This window comes from Bos taurus, chromosome 19 (genome assembly GCF_002263795.3).
Source record: "Bos taurus isolate L1 Dominette 01449 registration number 42190680 breed Hereford chromosome 19, ARS-UCD2.0, whole genome shotgun sequence".
NCBI lineage: Eukaryota > Metazoa > Chordata > Mammalia > Artiodactyla > Bovidae > Bos > Bos taurus.
The window spans coordinates 41,798,916-41,813,959 of NC_037346.1; positions in this window are offsets into that span (position 1 = coordinate 41,798,916).

Consider the following 15,044-nt stretch of genomic DNA (forward strand, 5'->3'; position numbering starts at 1 on the left):
CAGCTTTCTGGAGCAGCAAGGGTTAATGTGATGGGTTAGGAGGTGGCATCATCTGTTGGAACTGGAGTACCCCCCACCTCTGGACTCCCACAAAACCCTGGTTTTGTGTGGCATGTGGCCATTACCTGAGCCTCCTCCAGCCTCCCCCCGGGGAAGAGGAGGTGGCGGTAAAGGAGGGTGGTGCCTCTTGCGGTTGGTGAGTCTCCCAGCACCAGCCAGTTGAGGGGAGACCGATGCCAATCCAAACTGGTGAAGGGGCAGGGCCAGGCAGCCCCCTACAGAACCAGCACTGTGTGCTGAGGACCCGGCTGCTCCTAAGGAAGGAGGAGAGCTCAGGACAGCCCAGTCTGAGGAAGGAGACACAGCCCTTGCTCTCAGAGCCCCAGTCTCAGTGAAGAGACAGTCTCTGCTCTTTGGAAACCCCCAGCCTGAGAGGGAAGAGAGGACACAGACCCGAATTACTGAAGCTACGAATAAATATCAGAAAAGTGCAGTTCATGTATATTCGTTTCCTGGGGCTGCAGTAACACATTATCACAAAACTCATGGTTAAAAACAACCGAAAGTCTTCCCTCACAGTTCTGGAGTATGGAGTCTAAAATTAAAGTGCCACACTCTGTGTGGAAGTGCTGAGGGGGATCCTGCCTTGCCTCTTCCGGTTTCTGTCCGCTCCTTGCACTCCTTGGTTTATGGCAACGCAACTCCAGTCTCTGCCCTGTCTTCACGTAGCCATCATCTCTCTGAGTCTGCGTGTCCTTTTCTATCTTAGGACACTCACTGGAGTTAGTGCCCACCCTAGGCTTCCCTGGTGGCTCAGAAGGTTAAGAGTCTGCCTGCAATGCAGGAGACCCGAGTTTGATCCCTGGGTCAGAAAGATCCTCTGGAGAAGGAAATGGTAACCCGCTTCAGGATTCTTGCCTGGAGAATTCCACGGGCAGAGGAGCCTGGTGGGCTGTAGTCCCTGGGGTCCCAAAAGAGTTGGACATGACTGAGCAACTAACACTCACTAATCCAGTATGATCTTCTCTCAGTTCTTATATCTGCAAAGAGCTTATTTCCAAATCAGCTCACATTCTGAGGTTCCAGGTGCACACAAAGTTCAGGGGGACACTATTCCACCCACTAGCTATGTAACAGATCCAGAACTATCCATGTTGCAGAGGCAGTGGTGAAAACTTTCGGAGAGATGGTTATGATAAGATGTGGGCAGGGCCAATCTGGAAGGCTTCTGGAGGCAGCTTTAACAACATATAAAGGTGCCAGGCAGTGAGCATCGGGGAAGTACTGAATTCTCTTGTCTCTGATCCACACTTCCCATCACCCAGTTTCTCTGACTCCCTCACAAATAGACAGCTGCTCTGGGACAGAGATCTTTTATGACTTTTTATTTTTAGATTATCTTCAATTTTCATTAAAAGTTGCAAAAATTTTACAGAACCTATGTGTCCCCTTCACCCAGCTTCCCCTAGTATGAACAGATCACATAAACATTACACAATGATCAAAACCAGTACCTTAACATTGACCCAATAATGTTAATTAACCATGGACTTTTCTTGCATTTCACCAGTTTCTCCAGCAATGACCCTTTTTTGTTGCAGGAGCCAGTCCAGGATTCCGCTCACTAGTCATCATATATCCTGCAGTTTTCGACAGCCCCTTCTGTCGTTCTTTGTCTTTTAAGACCTTAACGCTTTTAAAGAGTACCGGTCAGTTATTTTTATAAAATATCCCTCAGTTTGCATTTTTCTGATAATTTCTCAACATCAGATTGAGGCGATGCATTTTGACAAGAAGACCACAGATGTGTCATTATGACCTTCTCGGCGCATGATCTCAGGCATCAGAGACATGTGTTGATGTGTCTCAGGGCTGATGACACTAACCTTGCTCACTGGCTAAAGTGGGTTTGCTAGGCTTCGCCATGGTAGTATTGTTTTTCTCACTGAAACTAATAAATACTTGGAGGAAGATACTTTGAGACTATGCAATTTATCCTGTTTCTTTTTAAACGTTCACCCACTAGGTTTTGAATCCATCAGCAGAGGGAAAGAGCTTTTGACACCCACTGGCTCAAGAGCCTCATTTATCCAGACTTGAGGGACTGTGGCTTTTAGGAGACATTTGGAGGATTGTCCAGGCCCAAGAAAGAACTCTTTCCTCCTCTTTTGTCTAGCCCCATAGCTAACCTGGGCCCCTCAAACCCTCTGTGCCCTAAGGTATTCCCATACCTCTTCCTTGGAAGAGATACCAAGTCTTTCTCTAATCACTGATGTCTAAAGTCTTTTCTTAGCATTGCCCCCCACCAGCCATGGGGGAAAGAAAGGGACAGTCAGGGTCCTCCTCATGTCCCAGGTAGGAAGTCTGAGGTCCAGAGAAGCTCACAGTCAAATGACCAGTTGGAGCCCTCCTTGTGATTCTCAATCACCTCCCACCCGGAGGGTCTGCCCAGAGCTGGGCTTCTCCTCTCCTCCTGGCAGAGTCCAGGTCCCCTGCCTTCCCTTCCCCATCTCTCCACACCCTCCCCTGCCCAAGCTCCTTCACTTTGCCCACCGCCTCTCCTCACCAAGTCCCAGCTACCTGTGTACAGCAAGGGTTATGTCTGCTAGAGCTGAGGGCTGCCACTTCTAGGAATGACAAGCTGGAACCTGAACTGATCTAGACCTCAGCATCTGTCACCAAAAAGGCAGAGCTGGCACAGGGGCCAGAAGCAGGCAGGCTGGCAGGCAGGATTGCAGGCACAAGAGTCAATCAGGAGCCTGGAGCACCCGGCTCCCCTTTCCCCTTGAAAGCTCTGCCACCCGCTGGTTTCCCAGGCTAGCCTGCCCATCTAGGCTAAGCGTCCTGGGAGAAGCTGGGTTGACACTACCAATGGGCTGATTCAAGTGTCTCTGTGTCTGCAGGCCTGCCTGAGCCTGCCAGCTGCAAGAGTTGATAAATCTGAGACTGACCATCCCACGTTATAGATGCAGAAGTTTCAGAGGCTGAGGAAATTCTCAAGGGTTCACAGAAAGGAAGCTGCTCAGCCAAGATTCAATCCCAGCTTGCCTGGACTGTAAGTTTCACTTTTCAAAGACAAGCCCCCTCCTGCCAGAGAGTCTAAGATGGAAAGGGCCTCAGGTGTCATCTAGTCTCTTAACTTTACAGATGGGGAAACTGAAGTCCAGAGAGGGGAAAGGTCGGGTCCAAAGTCACACAGCAGAACCTGCTTTAAAAGTGCCAAGTGTTTAACAACTGTTACCCAGGAATCTGAGCTAGGCAGGGTGAGAATGTGTGGGGTGAAAAGAGCTGTGTCTGCACCCCAGAACCACATTCGGGTTGTTAAGAACATGAATGGTTAGGTGGTCAAAGGACAACAACAGAAGGATTCACTAACTTACTATTAGCTCCTTGTTCAAAAAAAAACAAGGCTTACAATCTCTAGTCAATTACCTGTGATGCCCAGTGCAAACAGAGCTCCACCCCAACAGCCCAGTTGCCTCACAGACCCTTACATTCCCACCCATCTCCCAGCCTCTGCGTGAATTTCTGCTTCTGTCTTCTTTCTGCCCAAAGCCCTCATGCCTTTTTAAGGCCAAGCCTCAATCCGACAGGTAAATTTAAGCTATGATTTCTGTAAACCGCAGAGCATAAAGCAAATGTTCAGTGAAAGGGAGGGAAAAGAGAGAGGAGAACAAGGAAGGAAGGAAGAGAGGAAAGGGAAGATGGTAAGGAAATGTGGAAGGAAGAATAGATGGATGGAGGGACTGGCAGGTGAGTGGGTAGATGGATATACGGAAGATAATGGATGGATAAATAGAGTAAGGTGGATGAATGGTGAGTGGGTAGGTGGGTTGTCATGGGGATGAAGGATTGATGGAACACACAGAAAGGGAAGTCATCCCACCCATCCCAGGATGGGTAAGCATCCTAGAGGAATTCTTAATTTAGCTGTAACTTGACGATGAATAGATGCTAAACAAGCCTGCTTGCTCGGGGAAGCACCTGAGCAAAGACACAGAAGCGTGAGACATGGTTCTGCTGGAGAATGCAAGCTCTTAAGCACTGCGGGGGCCCACCGCTGAAGGCTGGATCTGCCTGAGGGAACTAAGAACAGAAGCCGAGAGACAAAGGCTGTGCTGAGGTGCTCTGACCACTTTGGGGGCACTGAAGTGTCCTAAGCAGGGCAGTGACACTCTCAGATGTGTTTTCAAGGGCCACTCTGGCATCCGCGCGAGACACACTTTGGGAGAGGGGGCAGCAAAGGAAAAGGGGGGAAGGAAGATGCCCCTCGCCCTTATCCAGATAAAAGATGGGTTGGCGGACCCCTCCTCTCCCAGGAAGTCTCACTCCATCACCTTGGATCACCTGGCTTTCCCCTTTCTCAGCCCGCCCAGTGTGTCTATAATCTGTGCACCCTCCCTTGTAGTTTCCTACAGTGCCTTAGGGGGCCACAAATTGTCTCTCCCATAGCAGTGTTCAGTGTGTTAATTTACTGTTAATTACTCTAGTCTGCCATGGGAGACACAGCCATTGCCCTCGGGGACACCCAATCTGATGGAGGATCTAGCTCTGATGGAGTTTAGAGCTTACTCTGCTTCCTAGGCTGAGGGGAGCCCAAAGCTGAGGAGCCACCAGGGGGGGTGGGTAGCACATGGAAACCTTCTTGGAAAGGTTTGACTCAGGTTTAAAAGAAGGAAGATCCCTGAATGGGTGGAGTGGGAGACGGCATTCCCAGGCAGGGGCGTGGCTGTGGGAACTCCAGCGCCAGCAAAGTCAGCACCTGGGAATCACAATAGCTGTGTCAGGAGCCTTGAGCAACAGGTTGGGAGAGGGTAAGGGAAAGGGCAAGAGAGGAAGGGGTCCTGGGCAGTTCTCGCCTGGAGAGTGGAAGAAAGAAGCAATTTCCATCAGTCAGAAGTTGGGGACCAGATTCAATGCCATGCCACCCACACATAGGCTGAGACACCAAGGGGCCGGGGGGGAGCAGGGCCTCACAGATTAGTCAGACCTGGGGTTCCAGCCTAGGATTCCCCCAATGACCAGCCATGCGACCTTGGTCAAGTCACTGCAGCCCTCTGAGCCTGCTTCCTATCAAATGGGTTTAATAACCTCCCTTGCAGATTTATTGAGAGGAGTTGACAATTCATGGCGAGTAGCCAGCATGGCATTTGGCACAGTGAACATGTTTAGCTTAAAAACTTCCCTTAAATTAAGCCCTAGAGGTTGACCAGGGGCTTCCCAGGTGGCTCAATGGCACAGAATCCACCTGCCAATGCAGGAGATGCAAGAGACTCGAGTTTGATCCCTGGGTCAGGAAGATTCCCCTGGAGTAGGAAATGGCAACCAGCTCCAGTATTCTTGCCTGAAAATCCCATGGACAGAGGAGCCTGGCGGGCTACAGTCCATGGGGTCGCAAAGAGTCAGACACGACGGAGTGAATGAACACAGCACACAGAGGTTAATCAGTGGTGGGCAGGAGGTGAGCACAGATGGAAAATGGGTATCAAAATTCAGGCAAAGGCAGAGCAAAGAACAAAGAGGAGTCCAAGATAGAGCTAGGGCATCGGAGTGACAGAAAGAGAGAGGCCTCAGGAGAGATGCTGAGGCCAGCGGGCCGGGGTGATGAGCCGGTGAGTCTGTGAGGGCCTGGCCAGGGTGGAGTCTCTAGGAACCGGCAGACCCAGAAACCCTGCTGAGGAAGAGTCAGCAGGATGGCTTGGGTGTGAGGGGAGAAGGCAAGGCCCACATTCTGAGGTTGGAGGCCCAACAGCATCTCCCGCCTCCCTGTGACGTCCCCTACCCCAGTCCAGGAGTGAGGGGAGCAGGGGAGCAACAGCTCAGGGGTTCCAGTGAGGCCCCAAGACCAAGGAAGTCCCACCAGTCACTTGGCATCACCCAGCACCTGGTTCTTCTCCCAACCCTGGCTGTTGGTACAATGAGGGCAATATCTATCCGGCTACGCGGGCAAACACACACACACTCACACACATCCATTTCTGTGTCACTCACCTCCAAAAGAGGGAACGGGCAACTTATGAGATAAGACACGTGGATAACACAGCAAAGGAAACCATTTGCAGTTGTTGTTATTTAGTCACTAAATCGTGTCCAACTCTTTGCGACCCCAAGGACTGCAGCACACCAGCTTCACTGTCCTTCATTATCTCCAGGAGTTTGCTCAAATTCGTGTCCATTGAGGCAGAAACCGTAAGCAAAATATAAAGGAAATCATGAACAAAACCGACAGACAACCCATGGGCTGGGAGAAAATATTTGCCAGTGATGCAGCTGACAAGGGGTTCATTTCCAAAATATACAGACAGATCATACAGCTCAATATCAAAAAAAAAAAAAAAAATCAAAACATGGGCAGAAGATCTAAATAGAAATTTCTCCAAAGAGGACACACAGATGGCCAATAAGCATATGAAAAGATGCTCAATGTCACTAATTATTAGAGAAATGCAAATCAAAACTGCATTGAGGTATCAACTCACACGAGTCAGAATGGCCATCATCAAAAAGTCTACAAATGAAAAAGGAATGCATTTGAGTCCGTTCTAACGAGGTGGATGAACCTAGAACCTATTATAGAGTGAAGCGAGTCAGAAAGAGAAAGATAAATACTGTATTCTAATGCATATATACAGAATCTAGAAAAATGGTACTTAAGAATTTACTTCCAGGGCAACAATGGAGAAACAGACCTAGAGAACAGATGTGTGGGCATGAGGAGGGGGAGGAGAGGGTGAGATACATGGAAAGAGTAACATGGAAACTTACATTACCATATGTAAAATAGATAGCCAACGGGAATTTGCTGTATGGCTCAGGAAACTCAAACAGGGGCTCTGGATCAACCTAAATGGGTGGGATGGGGAGGGAGATGGGAGGGAGGTTCAAAAGGGAGGGGATATATGTATACCTATGGTTGATTTATGTTGAGATTTGATAGAAAACAGCAAAATTCTGTAAAGCAATTATCCTTCAATAAAAAAAATAAAATTTTTTTAAAGTCTACAAATAGTAAATACTGGAGAGGGTGTGGAGAAAAGGGAACCCTCCTACACCATTAATGGGAGTGTAAATTAATGCAGCTACTATGGAAAATAATATGGAAGTTCCTTTAAAAACTAAAAATAGTTGGCTTGCATAATGCATAATTATGCTGCACATAATCCAGCAATCCTACTCCTGGGCATATATCCAGAAAGGACAAAAACCGTAATCTGAAAAGATACATGCACCCCAGTGTTCACAGCAGCATTATTTACAATAGACAAGACACGGAAGCAACCTGAGACTCCATCAACAGAGGAATGGGTAAAAAAGATGTGGTGTATATCTATGCAATGAATACTACTCAGTCATAAAAAAGAATGACCTAATGCTATTTGCAGCAACAGGGATGGGACTTCACATATTAAGAGAAATAAATCAGGCAGAGAAAGACACATATCATATGTCTCTTACATGTGGAATCCAAAATATGATACAAATGAACTTATTTACAAAACAGAAACATATTCCCAGACATAGAGAACAAACTTACAGTTACCAATGGAGGGCTTCCCTGGTGGCTCTGGCAGTAAAGAATCTGCCTGCAATGCAGGAGACCTGGGTCTGATCTGTGGGTCGGGCAGACCCCCTGGAGAAGGGAATAGCTACCCACTTCAGTATTCTTGCCTGCAGAATTCCATGGACAGAGGAGCCTGCAGGCTACAGTCCATGGGGTCACAAAGAGTCAGATACAGCTGAGCGACTAACACTTTCTTTTCACTACCAAAGGGAAAGGGGAGGTGGAGGGATAAATTAGGAGTATGGGATTAACATAACATACATGCTACTATATATAAAATAAATAAGCAGCAAGGATTTACTATAGCACAGGGAACTATATTCAGTATCTTGGAATAACCTATAACAGAAATGAATCTGGAATATATATATATATATGTATATATATATACATGTATAACTCCACCTACTCTGCTATATATCTAAATATCATAAATCAACTATAGTTTAATTTAAAAAAGAAAAAGCCTATAACAGAAAACTTACCTCTTTAAAAAAAATAGTCATGTATAATAAAGCTTAAAATGTTCACCAAAGAAAAATAAATCAAGAATCAGGTAATAGAGTATATTGATGAATGTGTTGCAAAAGAAAGAAAATCAATTTGAATTAGTTTCAAAAGAGACAATTCATTGATTCCTCATTCTCTCTCTTTCTGACACACACACACACTCATACACACAGAAGGCTGGAACCACTGCTGAAGGCAGACCTAAATTCATCCTTCAGCCTCTTGGCTAGAGAGGATCAACTCAAATTTGGGGGAGGCGGGGAAAAACAAGGGAAGGCCATCTGCATGGCCTGATGTGACCAGTAGCCAGAATCCTACATGACCAACCCACTAGGCCTATTTGCCCCACTGCCTCACCCCTCAAGGAGTAAAGATCTGGGATCAGAAGAATTAAGGGACACAGGTTTGGTCCCAACGTTCACGATCTAAGCAGCCACTCCAGCTTGTGTCTACTGCAAAAGGGAAGTGGTGGTAACTGAAGGCAAGAGGCTGCTGTACCTAATGTCTAGTGCTAGGTTTCCCAGCAGACGAGACAAAAAGGGAAACATGATGAAATATGGAAGTCTCGCTAAGCAGGAGGCACATCTGACTGTAAAGAGAGAGAATCACTTCTGAGGTCTAAGAAGAATCTGTCTTCATGGAATCTGGAAGGCACCAAGAGCTTTCATCCACTGAGCCCTGTGCTAGGCACCACCACCAACATTCTCGCTTAATCCTAACCCCGTTGGGGAAGGCATTGCTGTGTCCTTGTTACAGACTTTGAGGCGGGAAGGCAAGGAAGTGCCCCTGGGCCTCAGTCCCCAGGCACTGAGCCCCTCCCAGCTGCCGATGAACATGCGGGTGTCCCAAAGGTGCCAAGATGCTCCATAAAGCCAAACCTTGGCAGCATCACAGCCTACCTCCTGCTGCCACCAAGCCCCAGCCACTTCTAGGCATTCAGCGGCCAGATTTGTCAACACCAGAGATTTCCTTTTGATGGTTAAATCTTTTCATATTTTACCTCCCCCAAAGAAATCTTTCTCTTTTTTTATTTTATCTTATTTTATTTTATTATTATTATTATTTTTTTTTTTGGCCACACCACTCGGCACATGGGATCCTAGTTCCCTGACCAGGGATCAAACCACACTCCCTGCTTTTGAAGCACGGAATCCACCACTGGACCACCATGGAATTCCCAACAGAAATCTTTCCTTATATTCACCCTGCAAAAGTCAAATGTATGTACCTATATGTGGTTTATGGCCCAGTGAGGTTGATGCCATTAAGCCCCATTTAGTAGAGAAGGAAATGGCAACCCACTCCAGTATTCTTGCCTGGAGAATCCCATGGACAGAGGAGCCTGGCAGGCTACACTCCATGAGGTCGCAAGAGTTGGACACGACTTAGTGACTAAACCACCACCACCACCATAATGGTTTAAAGACCTTTAACATTGTGAGTTATTCCAGCAAACAGGCTCAAGAAAAAAAATAGGTATGTGTCTTAGTCCATTTCAGTTGCTATGACAAAATTCCACAGACTAGGTAGCTTATAAACAGCAGAAATTTATTTCTCACTTCTGGAGGCTGGAAGGTCCAAGATCAAGGTGTCAGCCTAGTAGCATTCTGAGCATCAGAGGCTTTTGCCTGAGGGCCTTCTCTGGGCACAAGAGCCCATTCTGCCAGCCCACAGAGCAGGCCAAAGTGCTAGGGGATTAACAAACTCCCCCTGCCTGAGCGCACGCTCAACCTGAGACTGGAAAGTGAAAGTGGCTCAGTCGTGTCCAAGTCTTTGTGACCCCATGGACTATACAGTCCACGGAATTCTCCAGGCCAGAATACTGGAATGAGTAGCCTTCCCTTTCCAGGCAATCTTCCCAAACCAGGAATCGAACCTAGGTCTCCCACATTGCGAGCAGATTCTTTACCAGCTGAGCCACAAGGGAAGCCAATGGAACGGGGTATTAAATACCCCAGCTCCCTCGTCCTTTGGGAAGAGGGTGGCGTTCTGTGGGAGTTCCCTGGTGGGATTAAGCTCCAGTTGTCTTCAGTGTTCACATGCTTGATAACACACTCCTTATTAGCTTCCATCCCTCCCTGTCTCACTTCCCACTTCCTAACAGTGTTTCATGAGACATCACCCCAAATTCTTCTTACCTCTGAAATTTTTGTCTAAGGATCTGCTTCTAAAACCCAAACTGAGGCACCTGGGTTTTTGAGTTTTAACTATATAAGCCAGTGGCGTGCTGTTAAATGTTCACCCACCAGATATCCAGGGGAGAGGGGAAATATTAATATTATTTGTATAAAATGTTGTATAATTTGTGTACATATTATTGTGTATGATATATATAATATAATTTTACTAATATGTAATTATATAACTTCACAATATATTGTATAACACATGTGTGCTCAGTTGTGTCCAACTCTTTGCAACCCCGTGGACTCTAGTCCACCAAGCTCCTCCATCCATGGGATTCTCCAGGCAAAAATACTAGGGTGAGTTGTCATTTCCTCCTCCAGGGATCTTCCCACCCCAGGGATTGAACCCGTGTCTCCTGCATCTCCTGCACTGACAGGCAATTCTTTACCACTTAAGCCATCTGGGAAGCCTATGAATATCTATGTATTAAACAATATAGCATATATAATGTGTGTATGCATACTCAGTTGTTCAGTCATGTCTGACTCTTTGGACCCCATGAACTATAGTCTGCCAGGCTCCTCTGTACATGGGATTCTCCAGGCAAGAATACTGGATCCGGTTGCCCTGCAGAGGAAGATACCCTCCCCGAGAGGATCTTCCTGACCAAGGGATCGAACTGCATCTCCTGTGTCTCCTGCATTGCAGGCAGATTCTTACCACTAAGATACCAGGGAAGACCATTATATAATGCATAGAGCATACATTAGCATCATATAGTAGCATCACTGACTCAATGGACATGAGTTTGGGTAAACTCCGGGAGTTGGTGATGGACAGGGAGGCCTGGCATGCTGCGGTTCATGCGGTCGCAAAGAGTCGGACACGACTGAGCAACTGAACTGAACTGAACTGAGCACACAATTTGGGGGCCTCCCTGGTGGCTCAGCTGGTAAAGAATGTGCCTGCAATGAGGGAGACTTGGGTTCCATCCCTGGGTTGGGAAGATCCCCTGAAGAAGGGAACATCCCCTGGAGAAGAGAACGGCTACTCACTTCAGTATTCTGGCCTGCAGAACTCCAAAGAGTCAGACATGACTGAATGGCTTTCACTTTCACTTTTCAGCCCACAATTTACAAATAATAAGACAATCTCTTAATCTGTAGTTCCTCGGAGTCAAATGATTCCCACAGAATGCTTTCATCTATTTTGCCAAATTCTTGCAATCTCTGGTTGCTCCTGATAAGCAAGTGTTGTTCTGACATGAATGTTTACATCAGGGGATAGGATAAAAGTAAAATAACAAAGACCTAAGCTCCAACTTCCAGAGAAGGCAATGGCAACCCACTCCAGTACTCTTGCCTGGAAAATCCCATGGACAGAGGAGCCTGGTGGGCTGCAGTCCATGGGGATGCACAGAGTCGGACACGACTGAGCAACTTCACTTTCACTTTTCACTTTCCTGCATTGGAGAAGGAAATGGCAACCCACTCCAGTATTCTTGCCTGGAGAATCCCAGGGACGGGGGAGCCTGGTGGGCTGCTGTCTATGGGGTCACACAGAGTCAGACACAACTGAAGCGACTTAGCAGCAGCAGCAGCAGCAAGCTCTAACTTCAATCATTCAGCACTGATGTGAATGACTCTGCTAAGTGAAATATTAATAGCAGATTTCAAATACTGAAAAGACATTTTGTTATATTTTTTTGCTATTCACAGGCAATAACTACAGACATGAGACACTTTTCAGATTAATCTGCATTTTAACTATTTTTTTCTTCAAGTGTTAAGGCCTATACTTCCCTAAGTCTTTGCAATCACTGAAACACAACAATCAAGACCCAGTTTGTAGTGTGGGCCATTTGCAAGGTGTAAATGCCCCATCACCTTACCTAGAGGAGGAGAGGAGGAGGGAAGGTATCAGCCAAGGCCAGGCTGCCTAGAGGCACTTGGCCACACTGGTGAGGTGGGTAACATGGGGGATGGGGAGAACGGGGATCCACCCCACCAGAACACACCAGAGGCACCTCTAGGAGAAGGACAAGGAGTGCCATTCCCCACATAGGAGCTGTAAGTCAGCATCGCCTTTAAGGCCAGGACCACTCCTGATTGATCACCACAGCCCCCACCCTGCCCTCACTCTCAGCCCAGCACACCTGGCCCAGAACAGCCTCTAAGTGGACATGGGATGAGTTCACTAGGCTCCTCCTGTGGGAACTCACCTCCTCTGCCAACCTGATCAAGTCAAACAACACCAGGGGTCCACTCGTCTGGGAGGTCAACCCCGAGGTAAAATGAGGGGACCCCATCCTGACATCCCACCTACCCCCTACACGCCCCTCAGCAAGTTGCTCAGCCTCCTTGAGCCTCAGTTTCCTCATCTGGAAAATGGAATGAGTGCCATACAGGGAGACAAAGAGGAGCCCTGGCAGAGAGCAGGCAGGGAGGAGGCGTTTGCTCCAGGTCAGTCTTAGAGGCCAGGACACAGTGCCTGCCCCAGCCTTGCTGCAAAAATCAAAGGAGGTAGACTTGTGGACACAGTGGAAGGTGAGAGTGGGTTGAATGGAGAAAGTAGCATCAACATATATACACTGTCATGTGTAAAATAGACAGATAGTGGGAATCTGCTGTATAACACAGGGAGCGCAGCTCAGTGCTCAGTGACAACCTAGAGGGGTGAGATTGGAGAGGGGAAGGAGAATCATGCTGGAGGGCATGCATGTATAATTACGGCTGATCTGCAGCATGCTGCTGCTGCTGCTGCTGCTAAGTCACTTCAGTCGTGTCCAACTCTGTGCGACCCCATAGACGGCAGCCCACCAGGCTCCCCCGTCCCTGGGATTCTCCAGGCAAGAACACTGGAGTGGGTGATCTGCGGCATAGTACAGCAGAAACCTGGCTTCCCAGGCGGTGCTAGTGGTAAAGATACTGCTTGCCAATTGCAGGAGACATAAGAAATGCTGGTTCAGTCCCTGGGTCAGAAAGATCCCCCTGGAGGAGGGCATGACAACCCACTCCAGCATTCTTGCCTGCAGAATTCCATGGACGGAAGAGCCTGGCGAGCTATAGTCCGTGGGGTAGCAAAGAATCGGACACGACTGAAGTGACTGAGCATGCAAGCCTGCACGACAGAAAACAACACAACCTTGTAAAGTGGTTTTCCTCCAATTAAAAAATAAATGAAAAAAAATGAATTGAAGAAGGTAACAGCAGGTTACGAACGCTTCGAACACTGAGCAAGAGAGAGGGAGGTGCCTACTAAATCTCTTCGGTCGTGTCCGACTCTTTGCGACCCTATGGACGGTAGCCCCCCGATGCTTTTCTGTCCATGGGATTCTCCAGGCAAGAATATTGGAGTGGGTTGCCATGCTCTTCTCCAGGGGATCTTTCTGACCCAGGGATCAAACCTGCATCTCGTGTCTCCTGCATTGGCAGGAGGGTTCTTTACCACTAGCGCCACCTGGGAAGCTCAAGAGAGAGAGAATGTGTTAGTTGCTCAGTAGTGTCCAACTCTTTGCAACCCCATGGACTGTAGCCTGCCAGTCTCTTCTGTCCATGGAATTTCCCTGGCAAGAATACTGGAGTGGGTTGCCATTTCCTTCTCCAGGGGATCTTCCAGACCCAGGGATCGAACCTGGGTCTCCTGTGTTGCAGGCAGACGCTTTACTGTCTGAGCCACCAGGGAAGCCCAAGAGAGAGGGAAGGAGCAAGCAAACATTTATTGGGTACCTACTGTGTACTTTGTCCACCTTTTATCTCCTTGATTCCTCTCATGAATCCCTTCAGGTGGATACCCTAGATTTTTAGAAGAGGAAACTGAAATTCAGAGATGAAGAGATCAGCTCAATGTCATGATCAAATTTCAATCCATGTTGTCCTCTTGCTTCCTTCCACTATTCCACACTACCTTCTGCAAGGGACTATGATCTTACTTTAGGCTTGCTTTATTTTTCTTTTTGGTTATCACTTTTGATTTGTATAGCCCTATTGTTATCTAAATATAAAATGAATTTTAAAATTGATTATATGGTTTCACATGCCAAAACATGGATGAACCTGGAGGACATCATGCTAAGTAAAATAAGCCAGACCAGAAAGGACAAATACTGTGTGATTCCATTCATATGAAGTACTTGTAATAGTCAGAATCATAAAAACAGAAGTAGGAAGCTGGTTACCAAGGCCTGGGAGGCGGGATGAGAGAGCACTTGTGTTCTGTAGGTAGAGTGTCAGTGTTGCAAGATGAAGTTCTTTCACAACAATGTAAATATATTTCACATTACTGAACTCCACTTCAACATTTAAGAGGGTTTTTTAAACACATCATATAGCTATATGCACCCTTATGTTCAGAGCAGCACTATTCACAGTGGCTGAGACACGGAAACAACCTAAATGTCCATCAACAGATAAATGGAGAAAGAGGATGTGGTACCTACGTAAATGGAATACTACTCAGACATTAAAAAAGAATGAAACAACGCCATTCGCAGCAGCATGGTTGGACTTAGAGATTATCACATTAAGTGAAGTAACTCAGGAAGAGAAAGATGACACATGATGTCACTTCTATGTGGAATCTAAAATATGACACAAATGAAGCAGAAAAAAATAGAGAAATATAGAACAGACTTGTGATTGCTAAGGTGGAGGGGGTAAGGGAGAGGGGTAGATTGGGAGTTTAAGATTAGCAGATGCAACGGATAGACAACAAGGTCCTGCTGTATAGCACAGGGAGCTATACTCAGCATCCTGTGATAAACCATAATAGGAAAGAATTTTTTTTTAATTTAAATTTTATTTTATTTTTAAACTTTACAATATTGTATTAGTGTTGAAACGTATAT